Source organism: Mixophyes fleayi, chromosome 10 (assembly GCF_038048845.1).
Source record: "Mixophyes fleayi isolate aMixFle1 chromosome 10, aMixFle1.hap1, whole genome shotgun sequence".
Lineage (NCBI taxonomy): Eukaryota > Metazoa > Chordata > Amphibia > Anura > Limnodynastidae > Mixophyes > Mixophyes fleayi.
The window spans coordinates 44,651,306-44,675,844 of record NC_134411.1 but is presented as its reverse complement, the minus strand read 5'-3'; the positions used below and the strand labels follow the sequence as shown (position 1 = coordinate 44,675,844).

General features: G+C 38.9%; 1 protein-coding gene across 1 annotated transcript in view; it reads left to right on the top strand.

The window, feature by feature from the left end:
* Positions 1–24,539, top strand: part of LOC142104121 (uncharacterized) — a 100,415-nt gene that overhangs the window by 33,359 nt on the left and 42,517 nt on the right. Inside the window, exon 2 of the mRNA XM_075188617.1 lies at positions 10,460–10,545. The gene's annotated coding sequence lies outside the window, so the exon portion shown is untranslated. The remainder of the gene's footprint in view (positions 1–10,459; positions 10,546–24,539) is intronic.

Below are 24,539 nucleotides of genomic sequence, written 5' to 3'. Positions count from 1 at the left end.
GATCTCCCTCCCACCTGCATCGCAGCTCCGGCAAGCCCCCTTCGCCAGATCCTTCCACCAAAATTGAATACAGAAAAGAGATTTTCCGCCTCTGGCCCAACCTTGACAGTTGCACCCTTAAGGAATCTGCGTTAAAGCTCGGGGTAGCTTCCCGAAACTGCGAGGCCAGAGCATGTCTTAATTGCAAATATCTATAAAAGTAACCCCTAGGTAGTTCATATAGTGTCTGAAGTTGCTCAAATGAATATAATATACCGTTCTCATACAATTGTCCAATGTGTGTTATATTGTAGTTCCGCCAAGCTCCAGCCCCCTCCATCTTAGTCCATTCTCCAAAATCCAAATTGTCCCATAGTGGAGTGCATGGATCCAGATCCAATTCACCTCCAATCTGGGATGACAATCTCCAAACCTTCATGGCCTGTATTAATAAAGGGGGGTCCCTCCCAACTTTTCTTCCGGCCAGAAGAAACTGCACACGTGTATGACTAGATCCTGTCTCAGAAACCAAAAAATCATGCAAGTCTAGACCCAGCCTTGACCTAAACCAAATTTCAATATGTGCTAACTGGGAGGAAAAATAATAAAGCCGTAGATTCGGCAAAGCCAAGCCCCCCGATCCTCGAGAACGATATAAAGTAGTGAGTTTAACTTTTGCCCTCCTGCCCGCCCATACCAAAGAAGCCATAAGACGCTCTATGTAACGGAATATACTATGGGGGATATAGACCGACGACTGCTGCAAAACATACAGAAACTTTGGTTGAACTATCATTTTGACCAGATTAATTCTACCTGTGACCGACAATGGCAGCTGCTTCCACACCCCAACTCGGCTCCTAAGATAATCAATCTGAGGTTGAACATTACGCTGAATATACTGACCCATATCACTAGAAATCCAGATACCAAGATATTTAAATACCGGAGTCCATTTAAGAGAAGTCTGCAGAACTTGGCCCGTAGGGCAGGTTCCCCTAATCGGAGTTACACTAGATTTATCCCAGTTAATCAAAAGTCCCGAGTATCTACCGAACACCGAGACCACATGGAGTAGGTTTGGCAACGATTTATCAGGATATGACAAAAAAATCAGCATATCATCTGCATAAAGGGCAATCTTGTCCGTCCTGCAGCCCATCCTTAAACCAGTAATATCTGACTGCATTCTTACCACACATGCCAATGGCTCTATGGCAAGGGCAAACAGAGCAGGGGACAGGGGACATCCCTGTCTGGTACCTCTGCCCATAACAAACTGGCGGGACATAAAGCCATTTATATAGACTCTAGCTGTAGGACAAGAATACAAAAGTCTAATCCACTGAATAAAAAACGGTCCAAACCCAAATTTCAAAAGCACCGCCCATAGGTACCTCCACTCCACAGAGTCAAAGGCCCTAGCAGCATCCAAGGACACCACCACCGCCTCCTCCTCCGCAGGATGGGGCAACTGTAAATGACAAAAAAGCCTACGCAGATTTATGGCCGTAGATTTTCCTGGCATAAAACCAGTTTGATCAGGATGCACTATCTCACTAATCACCCGGTTCAACCGTGTCGCCAAAACTTTTGCTAAAATCTTAATATCCGTTGCCAGTAACGATATCGGTCTGTATGATTCTGGAAACAAGGGATCCTTTCCCGTTTTAGGGATAAGAACTATAATGGCTTCAGACATAGACGGAGACACACACCCCTGATCTCTAAAACTTGTAAACATGTCCTTCAGGCGAGGCACAAAAAACCTCAGATGTTTTTTATACAGCTCTATCGGTATCCCATCTATGCCCGAAGCCCTACCATTTGGGAATGATGATATTGCAGCTACAATCTCCTCATCAGAAATTGACAGTTCCAAACTTTCTCTACCATCTATACTCAGTTCGGGTATGGAAACAGCCGCCAGAAACGTTTCTAAATCAGAATCTGAGTACTCAGCTCTTGACGCATAAGCCTCTTTGAAATACGTATAGAAAACATCACTAATCTCTTCAGTCACGGTATGTACGACACCCAAAGTATCAGTAATCCCCGCCACTACAGCCGCCGCCCTTTCAGACCTAGCTAAATAAGCTAAAAACCTACAACACTTATCCGCTTCAAAGTATTGTGTATGTTTAGCAAATAACAACTTACGCCTTGATTTATCTAGCAAATAATCCGACCACTCTCTCTGTACTGTTAACCAAGCCATCCTATCAGAAGCCGCATGAGAGGAGAGATATACTTCCTCCAACCGCACAACCTCTTTTTCCAATCTATCGCCTTTCAACCTAGATTCTCTCTTGAAACAGTTGATGCTTCTAATTAAAGAGCCTCTTAAAAACGCCTTAAAGGAATCCCAAACGACAGACAAAGCTGCTGTATCCACATTGGTAGCAAAGTACTCTTCCCATTGGGACTCTAAAATATTTCCATCCTGTAATAATGTCAACCAAAAGGGGTTAAGCCTCCAGAATGCTTGACCTCGAGAAACATTAAGTTCAACTGTTAATATCAATGGAGAATGATCTGAAATTCCCCTTGGCAAATATGCGACACCAGAGACAGCCGGCAGCGGTTCCCCCGATACAAGTCCTAGATCAATTCGGGAGAAGGCATTATATGAAGTGGAGAAACATGAGAAACAAACCTCTGCCGGATGCCTCAGACGCCACACATCCACCAAACCCATTTCTGCCACCAAATCAGCAAACTTTGATCTCTTAGCATGTGTATTGTCCCCCACCTCCCTCCACCTGTCAACATTAGAATCCAACACATTATTGAAATCCCCACAGCAGATCACTGGAGTATCAGGAGACAGAGAAATAAAATCACTGCACTTTTTTAGGACCTCACCACTATAGGGGGGGGGGGACATAAACTGACAGCAAGTTTATACGTTTGGAATCAAAAAAGCCCCTTACAAAAACATATCGACCTAATGGATCACGCTAATACAGACTGGATTATCACCACCGCATGCGCATGCGCGAATTACCAACTTTCACTCGGCAGCTGGATGTCTAACAGCGTGGACGGAAACTCGCACAGCGGCTTCCCCATACGGACACCTGTGGACTAGATCCTGCAGAAGCGGGGTGAGTTAATCCCCTTCTCTGTTCCCTATCCCTTGTGTGGTTTACCGGAGCTGTTAGCACCCTTGAAGCAATTGCCAACTTACATTGTTTTCAACTAACTGTTCATTGTGCACCTTGGACGGATACTTGTTATTTACAGTCAACGAGATCACAATACCTATTGTTGTTTGGGCCTTATACACATGGCGAATTTTTAATTGTTTTCAGACTTGGCAACCACTTTTCTATTAGAAGAGTATCAAACAGACGGCTGTCTGTTTTTTGGAACTTTTATGCATACCAGCAGGACTGCTGAATGTTTACTGTGCTTGTTTTATATTATTGCAGCACTAGAAGGTGTAAGCTTATGCCTCCACCTCACCATTGTGTTTATGTTTCATTAAATACTCATTAACTCATTCACTACCATTGTTTGTATGTACAGGTGCCTGGGGACTACCCCAAGTTTTTCTTGTGGTCTCTTCACAGCCCCTGTATTCAGGCACTTCACAGAGGGAGAACCTTCAGATACACCTAGTATTCTCTTCACTGTGGCACAAACAGCAGTCCCACACAAGATAGGTTTTGTCAGCTGAGCCGTTACTCATACAGAGATGCATATACTCTGCCTCCCTCCGACAATACTCTCCCAAGATGGCGCCTCAAACCACTTCACGGCGGGAACCCGAGTACTGACCTTCCACTCCTTTCCAACTGCCAGATATCTTCTCTCTACAGAGCCAGCTGTCCCCACTCTGAACAAATAAGTGTTGTACTTCAGTGTTTTACTCTCCGGCTAGAGCTCAGTCTTTTCCCCGCCAGCAGGTTCCGCCTCAGCAGCGCTACGGTCACTCGTGACTCTCACAGCCGCCCTGATCCTCCAGCATACACCAAACTTGCCTCTGCTAGTGCCAGGACAGTTCCCCCACAAAATTATTACGGTAAGAAGGGGTAACAGGTCATCAGGATGTCCGACCAGGATATTTAGGCTGGGGAGCTCCGGTATCTGCAACCTACGCCATGCTCCGCCAGGCCACGCCCCCGCGCAATTTGTTTTAAATAAATTTATACCAAAAGTTATTTAATAGTGATCCAGTCTCACCGTGTGTTAACCTATTTATTACAATTTCCTCATTAGCCCTAGGATTCAAATATTTGTATTTAAGATGAGGAAGATACCACTCATCTGTCCAACAACCAGGTGGAAAAATAAAAAGAGGAAGGGGTGTATAGAAGCTTTTAAATATATCAGAAATTTAACAAGATACAGGAGGAAAGCAATTGACAGATCAAGAGAAGTATTAGAACAAGATGGTATCCAAGTTTAAGGGAATGAAGAAGTATTATTTTATTGAATGTGTAGTAGTACATTTTACTCTTTCCCTTCGGGCGATCTCGGAGGGGCGGTGAAGTGTGAGGACGGAGGTGGACGGTGCGGAAAATCGTGTAATTTCAGCTCTGCCCCTGCGCCGCAATGCAGAGAAAGCATCATTTTGCAGTGGAGGCTCCCATCCTGCCCTCTACACTAGGAAGTGAGCAGGATGCCAAGGGAATGAATGGCCTGCTCTCACGGGAGTTCGGGAGATCAACCCAGAGAGTCTCCCGAAAGGTAGGTGGAGAGTCTCCTGGAGAGTGTATGTTTAAGCTAATACTTTAGGGCAAAGGTGCTCAAACCCAGGCCTCAAGAGTTACCAACAGGTCATGTTTTAAGGATTTCTGTCTGTAGATACAGGTTGGATAATTACTGACTGGGAAAAATAGATTACCGCACCTATGCGTGATTAAAGAAATCCTGAAAACATGAAATGTTGGTAGGTCTTGAGGACAGAGTTTGAGCACCTCTGCATTAGGGGATCCTAAATCTGAAAAAAAAGCTAAGGAGCAGTGTGGTGAAAATTTAGAAATTGCAGTTATAAGTATTAACCCATAACATAACTGTGGTGAATAAAGTATAATCATAAGGGACTGCTTTGTAAACGGATGGGTGGGAGTGTGTGCCTGTGTTGGAGAAAGGACCAGTTAAATATGTAACCTAAGGGATGGGTGTGTGCAAGATTTAGGCTGGAATCCGGTGTGTCCCCTTACAATAAACTTCCAAGTCAGGAGTGCGCAGAGTGCGGTTTGTGACAGGTAAAGGTAGTCAGGAGCACTTTACTGACAAAAGAGAGGTGATATATTATTTGACAGTTTGATTATTTGATAAGTTATCAGAGCAGGGAGTCGGCAGAGGCCGGTCTCCCTGACCAGTCCAACCCCTGTAGGAGGATACAGGTGAAAACAGTGTCTTTAATAGATGAGACCACTTTCAAGATATTTCAGAATTGTGTGAAATTAATCAATATTGATAAGCTGTTTATTTTCCCCCTAAAGGTGACAATGTTATCTTGTAGTCCTTGGGTCTGCAGAGCCACTGAATAAGCACGGGACAGTATTTCTGGTCTCACATTTTACACCTTAAGTTAGGTTATTAACCCTGTGAGAGCAGGCTTTGCTTTAAAGTCATTTGTATTACACCCTAGGTTTCACAGAAAACAAATTATAAATGGATTCACTTCATATACAGTATTTACAATGCAGTCCCTTATGATTTATTCACCACAGTTATGTTAAGGGTTAATCCTTATAACTGTAATTCTTACATTTTCCCTACAATCAGATAGGGACTGAAATATTTAGGATTAAAAATGCACTGACGATTTAAACTGCGTGTGTGTTTTCGGCGATCATATTTATATCTTACTGTTTACACCTCTTAGCTGTGCTAAGAGACTCAAATAGCCACAGCAATTAATTGTATATAGACCACTAAACATAAAATACAAGCTCCAACCTGAAAAGCAACTACTGAGAAATGATGAGCAAAGAGGTAAACCGTAATCATGCTTAATAACGAAAGTACCTGAGTGCTGAATCCTATAAACTATTGTAGTAGAAAACCAAAGGAAAGCACTTGCACCTTTTTCTGTAAAAGTATATAACTATTTCAGTCACCATATAATTAACATCTCTGTTGTATTCTATGGGGCATATTCAATTAGCCGTGATGTTCCTCCAAACATCGCGGTTGCGCACATTTGCAGATACTACGGAACCTCAACATTGCAAATTTCTTCCAGAGGCACTCTGCGGCTAATTGAATATGCCCCCATGACCTTTGTCAAAATTATATAATCTTGGTAAAAGTAGTATTCTAATGAAGTATTACCATAATTACTTAGCGATTTAAATATAGCTATACTGCTATATTAGAACTGTGATAGTTGTTTTAATGTTTGTGTGTGATATTGACATTTGTTCTGAAATTAAGAGAAAGGTACTGTTGTCAACCAATGAAATCCAAATAGAGGCTGACTGAAGTGGTGTTCAATGAGTTACTGACAGGAGGTCTGCTGTACAGTGGAAAACCTCATCCTCCACTAATGATTATCTTATTATTTTTAAATATCTTTAGTTTTTACCTCTGGAAACTTTAACAAATGTACTGGTTAATCTGCTTGGGCGATCTTCCATATGAACCAGCTTGTATTTTAGGTTTACCTGTCCATTAATCTGTGACCTGGCCATATTGTATACTGGTAACAATTACACAGCCTCCCTTATTGTCATGGTGCCCCACGTACATCCTAGCCCAACAGCCTACAGATGTCTGTATGAGAGTGGAGGTTTACAGCGCTACTTCTGAAATTGTTCTGTAGTCCAAAATTGAAATCTCTATTTATGCAGCTTACAAAACAGTAACTGGTAACAAATAGCTTTGTTCTGAATTGTAATAAATACACTCTGTGTTTGTGTCCTTTGCATCATGTGTTACCTCACAAATCCAAAAAGGCTGCTGACACAGATGCCTTTTTCAAAAGAACTAAATCTGCCCAACATATATAGGCTTGAGATTAAATAGAATTCTCATGGGAACCAACACTGTTAAAAACTACAATTTATTATTTTCCATTACTTCTTGTTTGACAGGCCTCAAAGAAGAGACTATTTGGCTACTCTCCCATGTTCTTCAGTGCCAAATGTCCATTTATTTGCTTTTCTTTTAAAGTACATGCTTATTTTTGGCTATAAACAAATGGAATATAAGGTCAAAGCTTCTCTTCCTCAGCATAAGAATAATCTAAAATTAGGATTTTCCACTGAAAATGGAAACTTAAATTTATATGCATTGAGAGACTTCCATACTTATTTAAATTTAGACAGACATGAATGTTTCAGATATATAAATACAAACATATTAGCAGTACAGCAAAGTATTACCTGATTTTTACAGAGCTTAGATAATGGCCATTTGAGCTTTCTAGTATTACAGACGAAGATAATTAATTTTCTGTGCAATAGTGCAAAATCAATACTAATAAAATGGCAAATTGTGTATTATACTGAGAGGTATATTTATTAATACCATAAGGTGGCAATCAATATGCACCGCTGCAAATCGCAGTGATGCACACTGAAACACTGCTGTAAATCACTGTGTCGGGGTTGCTCTGGCGAAGACCCCCCTCTTCCATAAAGATTTTTTGCTACTCACCCGCAGCCTAATGCTGTCAGCGAAGTAAGGAAGTGCTGTGTGCACAAAGGAGAGAGATCCAGCAAAGCCAGAGAGGCCAATTATAAAGGACAGGTATCGCCATCCTTTACTCCCAAAAACAAAAGTTTTTGCAGCTTAATAAATTAACTAGAGCTTCTGTCCCCATAGAACTCTATGGGAACAGCAGTAAGCTCCGTTAATGGGGTTAAGGATGGCGAAATCTCTGATTTCACCTGTATTAAGCCATTCTTAAATAGCAAAAAGTGGTATAAGAGCCTTTTGCCGAAATTTATTCTGGCATTTCACCACTTGTTAAATAACTTTGCTATGCTAGGGGAGAAGTTAGTTGTTAAAGGATAATACAGTGTTTCTATAGTTTGCCATTATCATATTGGGGCTTTTTTCTAATAACCTGCAGCAATCTGCACATATGTGTTGTAAACCATAATAATCAATCAGATATTTGCTAAACTGCACTAGAAACATGAGGCACAATCCGGTTGGTTGTTATTGGTTACAGCACATTTGTCCAGCATCATTCTCTTTAAATGTCAAGATTCCTTCTGAATGCAGCTTCAACCTATGGTGACGAATGCTAAAGGAGGCGCTATGATCACAATGTGTATAATGAATGTGACAGGGTGGACCATCTATGTCATCCTGTCTGTTGTTGCTGGGAATTGACTGGGCTTAGTTTTCCACCATTGTCTTTCTTTATACCGATTGCGCCCTCTAACCGCAGTAGGAGGAGCTTAAGCTGCTGCCACCACTAGGCTACTACACCGGCACCTAGAACTGCTTCCTTCTGGTTAAGTCTTGTTGCTAGGATAGCCCCTTGCTGGTATACCTGGGCTGGTAAACATTTGGCTTATTTATTTTTATTAATTGTCCATGATTTACTGCATATCAAAAATCTATGTGAATATCTAACTCAGCTCAGCTGTTCACATGTCAAAAAAAGGAATGCATCAAAGGTGGGTTAAAGGATGCTATTTGTACATATGGAGCCTCATTCAGAGTGGAACGTAAGCGTAACTTGAGACTGAAAAAGTGCATGCAAGTGTATGTGTATGTACAACGTATTCAGAGTTGAAGATGCATCCAGGTCTGAATGAGTAGCAGATGTGTCCAATTGACAACCCCTTGGACCCTTATGTCTAACTTGCAAACATGTACAAAAACCTTTTCTTTTATATGTATTGTAAACGCAATTGCTATAAAGCATAATTTAAACTTGAATAACCTAGCTAATGCGACATTAACAATTTCCCAAAATGCATGCAAAAAAAATATATTTTTCTTTATCTTTGCTACAACACACTCTGTCGTTCCTAGTCTATGGCCAAGCGACTATTAAAGTCTCAATAATCATCTGTAAATCATTTGCAAATCTCTAAATGCAAGCAGTTTGCTAGTTCGGGTGTTATCATCATCATCATCCGTTACTTACACCTCTCACTGATCACACGCAAATAAAAACACTTTTTCAGTTGGTTCATACTGTCCCAGTATGAAACCGTACACAATGCTTGAACACGACCTTACTTTTTAGGCTTAAGGAGTCGTAAGTGCCAAAATTTCACAGGTGTGAATAGCTGTAGTTGCGTACATTCACTTTCTGTGCATGCACAGTGCAAAAAAAAAATGCAAATATACGCTAAGCAAATGGGCATACGTCTCACTCTGAATCGGGCTCCTAGTAAGGTAACTTTCCTTTTTCTAAATGTGAAAGTAATTACATAGGCTGCAATTTCTTGATTTTTCTTTCATTCATATAGTGCCTTATATGGTTTTATTGTTCTCCTGCCCACTTTTATGTCACTGCTATCTATGAGCATTTTATATGCACCGCTATAGAGATGTGTAGACGCCCCATGACCTTATGTTCACTGTGCATAGAAGTTCCCCTATGTCAAGAGAAAGATATTCACACATTTGCATAAAATGTGGCTTTCTGTATAAAAACACTAAATACTTGGCCCAAAAGTGGAACATTGTGAAGATAAAGTTGGGAAAGGGTATTTGAGTCTAAAAGAAAAAAAATATTTGGGATGTGTGTTTTTATTTCCTTGATTAGTTGGATGCTTTCTCACGTGTGGTCTTTGCTTTAATCTTAATTTCTCACACTAAGAGGGGTATTAAATTGTTCGTCCGGACCTCCGGAAAACTCGTGCTCTAAAACTATTACCGTTAATACGGTAATTACTTGCTGAATTTCAGCTCTCAGCTCCCTGAGCTGCGAGCTGAAATTCAGCGAGTAAATTACCATATGAACGTTTTTTAAGCGCAATTTTACCATATTAAAGGTAATAGTTTTAGAGCGCAAGTTTTTCGACGGGCAAGCCAAACAATTGAATACCCCCCTAAGGGTAATTTGCCTTGCTTTGTGTCTCTAGCTTCATGTGCAACAAATGTTTTTGTTGTGATTGTTTCTTAAGGGACTCTTAATCGTTTTTATGATGATTTAGCATGTGAATATATATCGGTGGCACCATACACATAAACGATGATGATATAATGTGTATATGTGGATTCAAGTGAGACAATGAGTGTGCCTACATAATTAAAATCGGATATTGGGAAAAAAATCTATATAGAAATAAATTACTTTTTTTGAAACTAAGAATAAGATTATAAATAAAACTAAAAATAGATAAATCCTGTTGCTTAAAAATACCTAAGTTATTGATTTTGTCTCCTTGAAAAGTTCTGAGATGCGCACATTGCTCTCATACAGGTTTTAGCAGCATAATGTTGGTGATATGTACCATAAATTATATATATGTCATAAATTCATGTCCATATTGGATGGACCTGATTGTTCACTATGTCCTGTAATTTCTAATTTTATTTTTCTTACCAGACAGCCTTGGAGTTTGTAACGGAGCAGAGACCCTTCTACATACACACACAGGCCACCATTTGTCTTATGGACTGCAATAAGAACAGGTATGGGGCTAATTTTACCATTGTACTACTGTGGGTTGTGCAGCTTATGACAGGGAAAGGATTAATTTACTGTCAAATGTAAGAAAAGTGAAAAATCACCAAAACAGACTTTAAATGACTTCATACAGACTGTCTGGCTTTTTAAAAAGATTGTGTATACACAAAACAGCTGTTAATAGGATACTTCTTAACCTCTCTGGTATTTGCCAGTTAACCTCAAAACATTGCACATTTTCATTGCAGGGTGTGGATAGGCACTTTGCTGCCTATTTGCTGTGTTACATTGTAGCCGTAACTGTTACAAGGTTCTCAGCACTTCCACAATATTTTAACCGTTTGAGTGTCACTGTAACAGTGTGTACAGTTAAGCTGGGTACATACCTATGCAGTCTTACTTCAGATGCAATTTCTGTAATGATTTTACCAACGACTGAAAGTCCCGATGAGCATACCAGTTCATGTGTACACACCTACACGATTTACTGTCAGATCTGAGATCTGCATCTCTCATAACCATCTGCTGAAAAGATTGTGACTCTGTACACACTCTACAGATATCTGCATACCCTGCAGCAATATATAAACCTAATTTAAATAGTGGATTAAACCTCACCGCACATAAACACACTCACACAAACATCCAGGAAGAGGAAATAGCATCATAGCCATTTGTTGCTTTGTTTTGGGTTATGTATAGTTTGTGTGGTTCACTCCCTGGAGGACTGTACATAAGGTAGGTTATCGCCATGGCAACAGTGTCCTTTTCACATATGCCACTGCTACAGGAGATACTGGAGAATAATACTGATGACTTAAGGAATTTCCTGAGGATGGATGACTCTACTTTCCAGGAGCTGCAGCAGCTGCTCCTCCCACTCATCGAAAAGAAGGACACACATTTCAGGAGACCCAGAGGCTCATTACTACTCTGAGATTTTTGGCTACTGAAAGGACACTGGCTGATCTCAAGTACAGCACAGCTATTTCACCTCAAGTTTGGGTCTAATCATACCTGAGACCTGTGAGGCCATTATACAAGTTCTAAAGGGACAATGTTTGAAGAAAAAAAAAAGTTTGCTTAACACTAACTTATTAGCATATCAAAGAAAACGTGTGTGTATATGTATATATATATATATATATATATATATATATATATATATATATATATATATATATATATATATATGTGTAACCTATAAATAAACTGAAATCAAACTTTAAAAAAAAAGCATAAAAATAAGTCAAAGGTGCTAATATAGGTACTAATAATCATTTTCAAATGATGAAGGGCTTCTACTATATTGTACTATACTACTATATAGTAGCTTACTGGCTGCTTGGTGTGGAGGTTCTATAGATAGTAGGGGTACTGGAGCGTCTTTCCATGAATTGATGTTGCTTCTGGGGAGGTAGGTGCAAATGAGGGGATGGGAGAGGCTCTGGGGGAACTCTTTCAAACCCGTGTATTGGGTGTTCTCCCCTCTGTTGGCCCCATAATCAAATGTTTAGCCTCTGCCCAGTTTTCTGCATCTAAGTGTTTCAGTTTTTTGCTACTGCTGCACACACTCGTCGTCTTCCTTTACCATCAGCCTGTTTGCTGGGTCCACTATCCAACGAGTCAAGACAATTAAAAAAAAAAAAAATGATTGGAAAATAAATTATTTAGAAAGTAAATTCTGGTTTATTTGGTTGCTTTACTTGTGAAGGCCTAGACAGTTCATGTGTGATGTGGTACAGATGCAGAGTCTAAACAGGTGTACTGAACCTATGGACTTGTCCATAAGTTATATACTGGTCATAATAAGTAATATAATGTAGCTTCAGAGTGGAAAAGTTATTGTCCATCTATCTATCACACACAAACACAATATACTTTTCCACTCTGAAGTTACATTCTATTACCTATTGTGGTCAGTATAAAACATATGGCTAAGTTTATTCAAAGTCTCACTGGTCTGCTATGTGTACATTTCTTAAATATTGTTTTATCTACCTGGATGTATTCTTCTGTTCCCAGTGCTATGTGTGTGTGTGTGTATATATATATTCTGTAGCACAGTAGAAATTGTACATACATATTCACAATAAAGTCTCATTCATCTTTATTGAGAATATTTATTTGTGCGTGCTCTTACAATTCCTGTTGTTTACTCTTGGATACAGGAACAAATAGATGACATATAGAGCATGTAAAGAGTGTTTATTATTGATTTTCTATGAAAACGGCACTGTATTGCCATGTGCTTATGTTGTACGTTTACACAACTGAACACGTAGGATATAACTTTATAGATTTAAATATGCACGCCCACAAAGGCAGCGCTGTTTGGAGGAACTATCGACAGAATTGTTGGACAGATGGTCATGAGTGCGTGCACACTTCCAAATTTGCCTGACATCGCTCCATCATTGAACATGATTTTTAGGAAGTTTAGAAAACCAAATCAAACGATGCAAAGTGTTTTGGTACAATAAAACATGGCCGTGGTAACGCACACAATCTTTCAGTATCGGGCCCAACGGTCTTTTACTGTGGATATGTATGATAATGGCATAAGTGTGTACCCAGCTTTAGGGAGATCTTTATGCAGCTCCTCAGGAACCATATGCAATATGTCATTCCTATTCAGGAGATGTCTTTCCTAAATAGAAGTGTTTTATTTGCATATTATGCAATTGTGAGTCACTTAATAAACTCCTGACATCAAATTATTTCAGTGTGGCTTTCACTATAGTGCATCCTGTGCTGAATTTAAAAAACTATGTCACACTAAGCTGTCTTCACATAAATGAAACAGGCTTTCTGTAGGTGGATATTCCATCTTTACACAAGCGCATGTCATTCTCTAAATACCCAGTGTGTAAAACCTAGACTCAAGAGCTTGCCTTGTTAATGGAATTACCTAGAAACGTTTTAGTGCAAAGGCCACGGAGGAATTCTCATTTTCATACTACTATTTCATACTTCGCAACATACTGCTAATGTTGCAAAGGACAAAATCTAGACTTGTATTTTATGTATAGTGTGGATCAGTGATGGGCAACAGGCGGACATATTATTCACCTGTGGTCCCAGAACTTTCCTGCTTTGATGGCAGATTTGTTTGTGATAGCTTGTAACAATTTTTAAACTTATATTAAGATTTGATGAAATGTATTATTTTACTTATCACTGAGATTAAGGGTGATATGCGGCCCTTTGTAGGTTAGATGGGCTTTCCATGCAGCCCCTGAATTTTATCAGATTGCCTATTACTGTTGTGGATTGTACAGAGCTTTGTGGCCACATCATATACATAGTGTCGACAATAAAGAGCAGTGAGGCCTATTAGATAGCCTCTTAACTCACAGCTTGCTAACTCCACATCCTTACTTTTTCAACTTTTGTTTTAGTAATGGCCAACTTACATAAAAAATAATAATGATCAATTGTCAGATGCAGAGCCCCACTCTACATGTCTCTATGTGCCCCTAAATCACTTTATAAACACTAATGAGGTAATGCAGTCTTTGCATTGTAAGCCCCCTATGTACTAGTAGCCTTGTTGTTGGATGTGCAGTGTTATTTTCCATATTACCGCTTGGACATCTAGACACCTATAACCTTTTAGAAATTACACTGCTCGCTCTTATAATGCGGTCAGGTAGTATGTGTAATTGTTAAATCAAGTAGTGATCGTGTGATAGTATACAATCTAATCAAATGACCACTAATGAATGGATAGTGCATATAGAAACAGTGCATGAATATTTAAACCATGTTGACATGAGTAATTAACTTTAGTCCCATTTATGCTGGTGGTTCACTTTTGCAAGCTACTAGTGCAGATGTGTGGTCAGCGCCTACCAGACTTGAATGCTGTTGATGCTGCCGTGATGATATCCTTAATATTGTCTTACTGTATATACCCCAGCATGGTATGAGGGGTTTATAATTACCTTAAGGGTATGATTTCCGCGCTGTATGATTGTAGTTTAGACGATCCCAATTCTCTTGTTGTAAGAAGTCGTGAGGTGTGTCTGCAGTGATCAAGGATCTCGTTTCTCGTGTAATTTGTTATGTCCTCTCCAGCGCATGCGCCAGTTACCGTCTCGAGAGAAACATTATGCTGTACATAGTGAAGTCTGTTTGGCAATCACTTTATTAAACATTCAAGAAAAAACCTACATTCATGTAGATATGAGCAGGCTGAGAGTGTTTGCTGTAATATAGCTGCAGATTCGCAGGTGTCTGTCTTTTCGTATAGCAATTTATTGAGGGCCTGTGATGCGTTTCGTCCATTGACAGAATTTTTAAAAAATTACCTATAACCTTGTGTCCATCATTTTGTTATCAGTAGATATGACATACCCTGGTATCAAGATGCAAATTATATACAATGCAGAAAGCACAGCATAGTTGTGTCATATCCAAGGTCAGCAGAAATTATCAACTCTGTCTGTGATATAAAGTAGCACCAAGACAACACCAGGACAAGTAAAAGGTATTAGTAAAAGTTGCGGGATTGTATGTACAATCCAATACATTAAAGTTATCAGAAGGTGGAAACACCCTGTTTAGTTGAATGGAGGAAAATGGAGAGCAGAAAGAAATTTTATTATAGATTGAATTTGCTGCTATTGATGTTAACTCTGCATTGTCCTTTACAAAGTAAGCTTTCCACTCTCATCATCTGCTTTTTTTTTTCCTTATAAACAAGTATTAATAAATAAACCCGTAGGGGTGGTTTTTATAAACACTATTAACTTTGGCAGCGTTATAGTTAATATTGCTTATAAGACAGACCCCTACACTTTTTATTTTAGGTTTTGTAGTAACAGTTGTACCTTATCCTGGAGATGGGTGGTCGCATCGCCCCCTTAAGACCAGCAATCTCACTGGAACTTAAGTGACGAGAATCAGATGTCCACCATTGACTTCTGTCGCAAATATTTGCTTTCACTTTTTCTGTACGTCTACATTTACTACATGTCGCTATAAAACTCATCAGCAGTGTAGTGTCTACATCCCTGTCATCGAAATTCTGTTAATCGGTAAGATGACTACCACCGGTCTGTCAGAGGATAGAACACCTAGACCCATATTCAACAAGAGACTGTTCTTCATATCCGCTTTTAGTTGAATAGGGAAGTACGTATGCCCAAATGAATATGTTTATTTTGTGTCCCTTTAATGAATCAGACTCTCGGGGCTAGATTTACTAAGCTGCGAGTTTGAAAAAGTGGGGATGTTGCCTAATAGCAACCAATCAGATTCTAGCTATCATTTATTTAATGCACTCTACAAAATGACAGCTAGAATCTGATTGGTTGCTATAGGCAACATCCCCACTTTTTCAAACCCGCAGCTTAGTAAATCTAGCCCTCAGTGTGTAAACATCATAAACCTCTTTTAATGTTATAGTTGGAAAACAGCCCAAATAGAAATAACTTGCTTAGTATATACAGATAAATACCAATGCAAAACTAGAGTAAATACAACCATCGATGTTAAAAAAAAAAAAAAAAAAAAATTTGTTAACAGAAAATTTCGTATAATATTCAATATTATATTGAGATATATAAATGCTTTTAATATATTCAGTGCAAGTTTTCCTTTTTGAGTTCCTACACCCTATATTGCTATTGATATTGTTTTTGTACTGCCTGGTTGAGTGACCATTTATTGGTCCGGACTATTTATTTGAGTTTGTAATAAACCTGTTTTATTTTTCTATACCATTGCCTTTGCTCTTGCACTTTTCCACCACTTGTGCATAGAAACTTTCCATACCTCTTTATCCTTCTTTGCGCCAGGGAGTACTATAGCCTTTATATATTTCCGAGGTTGTGGGCCCAACCTCTCCTTGTCACCTGTCCACTAGGCTCCATTCTAATATACCAGGGAGCGCGGATTTCTCCATTATATATTTTTTCCAAGTTATCCTTTCCATTTGGACCCATACACTTCTACATACATCTGAGATTGAAGAGAAGGCATTGAGCTGCTCATCTACTGCCAGCCTGCGTCACAACACCAGCCTGTGCTTTGCCCTGCTTCAGGTTTTGAAAGTCACTCACCACATTCAGATCAAGCCTTTGTCCAGACAGCAATACATTAGTGAGGATTACCTTGTATTGCATTTAAAAAATTCTGCTCTCTGCAAACGTGGTTTAACTTAGAAACAAACATACTGCAAGTGCAAAAATATTTTGGGTCTGATGTAAACCCCCTGCTTTAGGCAAACCCCCTGCTATAGACAGATGAGTAGTTAATATAAGATAAGGAATGGAGAAATTTCTCACCTTTTTTGCTTCTCTATAATCCTCTTATGCTGCCAGGTTTTTGTGTCTGTTGTGTACTCTGTAGGAAACAATAAGAGAGATTATGATATAACTCATCATGGTGGTATCTAGTAGGCATGCATAAGAAAGAACCAAGCATATAGGTTTATAACTAGAAGAACAGAACTCTGTTTCTAGTCAAAATCACTAATTGCAAAGTAATATTAGGACAATAAAGTGTTCTGTTTTGTGGTATATCATCTTTAAAGGTTTGCTCCCAGTTGCAGTTTTTGGGAGCTTTGTTGAATACAGTGGTTATAGATACTCTTCAGCCACATTTTTCCCTGTGGGAAAAAAATCTCAGTGTGCAGTTTTTACAAAAGGCATCAATACACTATGGGTACTTTGAAGTGTGAAAAGCAAAGAATCCATGACTCCAACATGAATGAATACTGCTGCTTTATAATATGCTATGGACGTACACTAAAGCGCATAAAATTGTAAGTTGCATGTAGTTGTGATTTTGTATTTTTAAATTGAGGTATCTCATGCAATTGATGAGCATAAAAGTAATTCTTATCTATGGTAATATAAGCTGACAGAATTGTTTTGAATTTAACATGAAATAATGGCATATTGGTATATACATAAATCATGTGATATTGAACCTACATAACTGCTATACCAGACTGTTAGGGGGGTATTCAATTGTGAGCGAGACGGGTGAAATACTCGCGCTCGAAAAATATTACCGTTAATACGGTAATATTGTGCGTAAATACGGTAATTGCGAGCTGAAATTCAGCGATTAATTACTGTATTAACGGTAATATTTTTCGAGCGCGGGTATTTCACCCGTCTCGCTCACAATTGAATACCCCCCTTAGAATGACACTGTCCAATGCAAAGTTACAATAGCAAGCTGTGTGGAAGGGCATGGGTCAAAGATCTAAGCAAGATCCCAGCCAGGGCACAGTAACATAATGTGTCATTGTCCATAGCCCATACACATCTGTTACATTTCAAGAATTCATTAGTTCAGATACTTTATAAAAATAGGGGCAAGTAGGGAATAGATAATTTGGTAGTTGTTGGCAAAGGAATAAAAACAATAAACATGGTTAGTTCAGCATATAAAAATAACGACATGAACTTGCATAGTCTCAGAGGGTCTTTAAAACCCACATTATGTATATTAGTTATCAGAAATCAATAGTTCATATTCATTTCAAATAGAGATGCCACCGTCTGTTTAGAAATAAAACCGTTGACAATTTTCTTGAAGATGAAGTGTGGTAAACATAAACATCCCCTGACTTAGAGGTACGCTGCCTGTGGCTTTCCACTGGGTGTGGAATTACAAGTCCCAGCATACCATGTCAACCTGACTCCTAGTTCCACAACAGCTAAGCTAGATAATGGGCTTGATTTATTAAGGAAAGTAAAGCAGAAAAAAGGAGTAACTTTGCACCTTGGCAAAGCCATTTTGTATTGGAGTGGGATGTAAATTTACACTGAGGGGACAGATTTACCGTTGGGGTAGGGCATGTTCTGGATCAACTTTAAATTTCAGTGCTCTACTAAAGCTATCATGTATTTGTGTGCTACATGAAAAATAGACAGTATTTTGCTTATTTGCAAAAAATAATAATAATTTGCATCCTTTGCATTGTAACATGGTTGGTCCAGGAGCAAAGTTACTCCTTTTTAGCTTTACTTTTCTTAATGAATCAGGCCCAATATGTTAGCTGTGTTTTGTTTTCAATTTTCTACAATTTCTCAATGTGATTTGTTGTATGTAACAGTGGACTCAGAATACAATTTTTTTGTGTAGGCTTAGTCTACCTCTGATTTTAACCCAGCAATCCAGCACTCTCTCTGCTGCATACAAGACCTGCTTACATTATTCAAACAGGCAGTGGTATTGTCAATTCCTCTCCAATGTGCATCGCCTATTTGTATCCACTGGGAATTACACAGGGAAACTCAATACTGTGGAGTTACACAATTACAAACACTTTATCAAATACAATTCAGAAGGAGAGAGCTATACCGTTGTCTATCCTGCTTTATAAAAATCCTTCTTTTTAAAATAAAATTTGGTTGGTCATCTTCTTTTGCAGCGATAACTGCTTCCACTCTTCTTGGAAGGCTTTCCACAAGATGTTTGGGTGTTTCTATGGGAACTTGTGCCCATTCATTCTGTAGAGCATTTATGGGGTCAGGCACTGATGTTGGACAAGAAGGCCTGGCTCACAATCTCTGTTCTAGTTCATCCTAAAGATGTTCGATGGGGTTGAGGTCAGGGCTCTGTGCGCGCCAGTCAAGTTCTTCCACACCGAACTCATCAAACTATGTTTTTGTAGTCCTTGCTTTGTGCACGGGGCACAGTCATGTTGGAATAGAAAAGGACCTTCCCCAAACTGTTGCCACAAAGTTGGAAGCATTACATTGTCCAAAATGATTTGGAATGCTGAAGCATTAAGATTGTCCTTTACTGTAGATTAGGGACCTAGAAAACAGCCCCATACCATTATCCCTCCTCCACCAAACTTCACAGTTGGCATATTGCAGTCAGGCAGGTAAAGTTCTCCCGGCATCCGCCAAATCCAGACTCGTCCATCTGACTGCCAAACCGAGAAGCATGATTTTTCACTCTACAGAACAATGGTTTTTGTATCACTAATGCTTGCAAATGGAGACTGCATGGCCTCAATTCATTCATTAACAAATGTGGCCAAATAATTTTGTCCATATATGTTCAGTAGGCCTAGCAGCCGGAGGGAGAAGGCAACAGCATTAGCAACTGAGCTCAAGGGTCCAGCAGTTAGACAGACATGGTTGTCCAATAGATTCTTGAAAGAATGATTTATTTGGTGTGATGACCATCCTTGGTAATTTCTCACTGTTTTCACAAATTTGTAACTATATAAAGGGACCTCAAGTATAGATTGTGATCCCACTTGTGGTGCTGATCCACAGGTTGCACACTTCTTTAGATTACAGTGTTAGATAAGTACATTGTGTATATAGTACCTGCAAGCAAAAGCACGAGATCACAGGAAACAAATGATGACACACTGACAAAATATTTTTGTGCAGTAGCTGAATGTTGCAATGAATTGATCAGTTGTCTTAGCTATATATGCATGATGATTTTCATTTTTTGTACTGTTTATTGGTTAATTTTAATTCAGTTCTGTTGCTACAGTTGTCTTTGTTAAACACGTTCAAACTAGTTGTTCTTCATAACAATGTACTACATATTGGTGCTGTGTGTCAGTCAGAATTTTGTGATTTGTACAAGCATTTCTGACTCATTTGATGTAGACAATGTCATCATGAGAATTTCATTTTGCACAATGAGTATAAAGGAGTTGAAAATCAGTATATTGGGACCTCCTCCCCTTCTGATGTCCATAAAAGGCTGTCACATTGGGCATCATCCCACACACATTGCTGTCCAGTGATTCACCCTATCCACTTCTCCCCCCTCTCTTCAAAGTCTGGTCCTGCTTAGCCATGTGACACACACAGATTCTGGATAGTATAGGAATGTGAATAGTAATGGCACCAGACTGTGTAAGTTATAGGTTTTGTCAGGTCTGTACAGCTTAAAGAGGTAGTAAATCCCATTTCGCAATGCAGAAGAGGGGCTGGGTTTGGCGTATCTTGCTGAAGACATTTGGATCCGAGAAAGTGAGAGTATATCTACAGTATGTATGTGTGGATGTATGTGTGTGTGTATATATATATATATTTATATTAATAAGCTCATCTGACATAATGGTTAAAGAGAGTAATAGCTCCCCAGAGCCTTCATGTACCGCAGAACCACTGCTAAAATTCACCAAATAGGTCAGTACTGTTCTATGTTTGTATAAAAATATGTTCAAAGCACAAGAAAATAGCCATTTAAGTTCTAAGAGGCACATTTTTAAATATTAAGAACTGCGAACATCATATGCAATCTTTGAACGGCTGACATTAGTTTTAGGTTCATGGAAGGGTGACCATGGCCGTTTAACCAGAGCTGATTCAAAATTTGCAGCTATTCTAAAAAAATAGAATTGGAAATAAGCAGGGCCCATTGTCCTTGAGTTTTAAAAACCAAGAACTTCTTTCTATCCCATACAGTTCCGAGGTAGCTATAAGTAACTCAAAACTGGCTAAATTGACTCTGAGAATATGTATATTTATAAGCCAAATTTTAAGAACTGTCTGAGGGGAAAACAGAAAGAAACTCTACAACTGTGAGTGGCTAATAAAGAGATTGTTCTATTAAAAGTTGAAAGGTCAAATGTGATTCTAAACGATGTTAAATGGGATCAGGGTTTTCACTGGGCTATGGTAGATGTAGTGCAGTCTCTATATACCTATATCCAATGCAATAAGAAAATAAAGACATTTCAGAGGTTTTAAACCTGAAAAGAGCCACTACCTAGTCTTAGGAGTATATTTACAGAACTGCGGGTTTGAAAAAGTGGAGATGTTGTCTATAGCAACCAGATTTTAGCTGTCATTTTGTAGAATGTGCTAAATAAATGAGAACTAGAATCTGATTGGTTGCTATAGGCAACATCTCCACTTTTTTAATCCCGCAGTTTAGCAAATATACCCCTTAGATTTTACTTTTATTGTAGCTAGTTTTTTCTACAAACCCACCTTTTTTCTGTTGAAGGAACAGTTTAAATACGTTTATGTGGTATGGCAATGGCCATAGTTTTTGGGCCACATTATATAATGCATTTACTGCTCGCATTAAACTTTAGAAAACCTTGATGGAGGACAATCTCATTATTTGGGCTGATTCTTTTTCTGTCTTTGTGTTCTTTAGTTCTCCTAATAAATAGCATATATACCTATATATAGCATATATATGTTGCCAGCTTCGGCAAAATGTTCCCACCTTCTTCTCTTGAAGATTCTCTTCTCGTTGCTCTCATCATTCACCTTTTGCACTACATAGATAATCATAAGCAACTCAAATTTGAACCCCAAGATCTTAACCTGTCTAGACTTCTCCAATTACTACAGTCCTTAAATGATACATTGAATGCCTAGACCAGACCCATTTGTCAATTGATTTAATAATAAATACATTTGTAAAGTAACGTTTTATGAACCCCCTTGAAAAGTCCTACAGAGTAATAAATTACCTAATTTTTATATGAAGTTATTAATACTTCACAAATTAGAGACCATTTTTAAAAGCCTTGCCAAACTTATTTACCAAGGATCTGGGGTAATTCTGCTGCTGCTAGTGTCACTGCTAGTACCATCACTCTGGTCTATGAATCGCAATAAATGCAGACCTGTTCTGCTGCTATATCTGTGCAAAAATGCCTAATTTACCTTTTCAGCACATTTTATGATGCGTGCCCAGATCAACGTTCTTGAAGAAAACACTTTTGAGGGTACATCTGCAATGTGTACCTCTGCAATGGGTGGAAAAAGTGTAAATGTAACTTCAAAATCAAAACTTTTACCACTGTAATTCCACCTGCATGAATTTTAATTTGTACCCCCTCCCCCCCCCTCTAAAATTATGCTCTGTTTATCTTCATCTATGTCCTAAATCAGTCATGAGACTAAGGGCCTGATTCATTAAGGATCTTAAATGAAGAGGTATCTTATTTCAGTCTCCTGGACAAAACCATGTTACAATGCAAGGGGTGCAAATGAGTGTTCTGTTTTGCACATAAATTAAATACTGACTGTTTTTTTCATGTATCACACAAATACTTGATAGCTTTTTTGTACACTGAAATTTAAAGTTGATATTTGTGTGTTATGTGAAAAAACAGTCAGTATTTAACTTATGTGCAAAACAGAAAACTAGTTTGCACCCCTTGTATTGTAACATGGTTTTGTCCAGGAGACTGAAATAAGATACCTCTTCATTTAAGATCCTTAATGAATCAGGCCCTAAGTCTTCATCGGGACTTACATTATTACATATGTCACATTTGGGTGTTTTGCATTGCTTTAAGTGGCCATGCTTTAACTCCAGAGTGCACGTGGAAGGTGAACAATTTATCCCACTAAAAGTATAACACGAGGCTCGGTTGAGTAGGTGGAAAAATGTTGTCCCTTTGCCAGAAGAAATATACTTTGTGCCCACGCGTAAAACTGCAATTGCCTTCCGCACCCCTACAAACTCATTTAAATAATCCCATAGGAAAAAAAGTCAAAATCTTAGCTATTATGTTCAGAAGCAAAACTAGGCGCAATTTTGTACATGTAATCTCTATAGAGAAAGGTTTGCCTCGTTTCAGCCACCTCCTCTCAATTGCAACTGTAAGCTTTTGCACCAGTGGCGGATCCAGGGGGGGGCAATCGACCCCCCCCTAACAGAGACTTGCTGCCGACGGCTGCACAGTATGTGCAGGTCCGTTCGGCGGTCACAGTGTGCTGCCTGGCCGCTCTGATTCTGTTTTAAACACAATCAGAGCGGCCGGGCAGCACACTGTCCCTGCCTGTCATTGCCGAGCGGACCTGCACATAGTGTGCAGCCGCCGGCAGCCTTAGATGTTAGAAAGGGGGCAGGGCCTAAATTGCCCCCCCCCCCCCTTAATCGCCCCGGGTACAATAGTTTTCTAGATCCGCCCCTGTTTTGCACCTCAGCATATTTTGGCATTTTGGCCTTCGTATACATGCGTATTTACATAAAATATCACGCACTTGCACATAAGTAATAGTGCAACGTCAAAAAAGAGCATTTTTGCTGTGGATTTGCACTTTTGCATATTTGTAAATGAGCCATAAGAACTATGCTCAACCATTACCAGCGTTATAATTATTAAAGTGAGGATTACAATGGTGTGATTTCTTAGCAAAATATTGTTAAATCTAAAATATAAAGAAGTTGATAAATAAAGAAATGGGAAATGAAATAAAAGGGAGTGTGAGACTGTATTCACACCTGTTCATCTTATTAATAGTACTAATTACATGACATATCTAAATTACATAGTGCTAGGGAGCGAACAAAACTACAGAAGATCATAGCCCACGTATCTTTCATGCGAGATTAGAGACGCCTCATAGCCAAATGCTAAGAAGTGCTTGATTTAACTTTCAAAATATAGGGGAACTATAGAAGACAATAAGATGGAGACTAGTTTTTGAAGTAAAGTACACTTGAAGTTTTTTTTTTCCCCTTGAAAAGTTATTGACAGTCATAATGCTAAGTAGCTACTTTACGATTTATAAAAACACATTTATGCTAAAATACACTCAAATCACACATTGTTAAAATGCGCGGCGTGAGGAACAATATTCACAAGACATATTTTTTATGGTTTGAAGACTGATGCATTTGCTGTGCAGATTCCACTTTAAAATGTGAATACTTTAATAGTTTTGCTATGTGTCATTTGTAAGTATGTGTATAGGAAACATTCATTCGAATAAGTTATTTTTGAATGTGGTTTTAAGGAGGAAAGGAGCCTAGCAACAAAAATATGTCTGAAGTTTTTGGAGGCTGCCCCTCCTTGAATAAATCAAGGCATATCATGGCACTGTTTAAGACCACATTTGCTGCGCTGTTTCTACTTAAAGTCTCTGCTCCACTAGGATGCGACTTGAGCACAGTGACTTGTTCAATTGTTACAAGGGTCAATTCTATGTGATGTTAAATACTCTTGTGTCAAAAAAGACAAAAGTATTATAGGAGCGATACCTTTATTGGTTAACCAACAAAGGTTTTCGTTACGGTTCTGAAA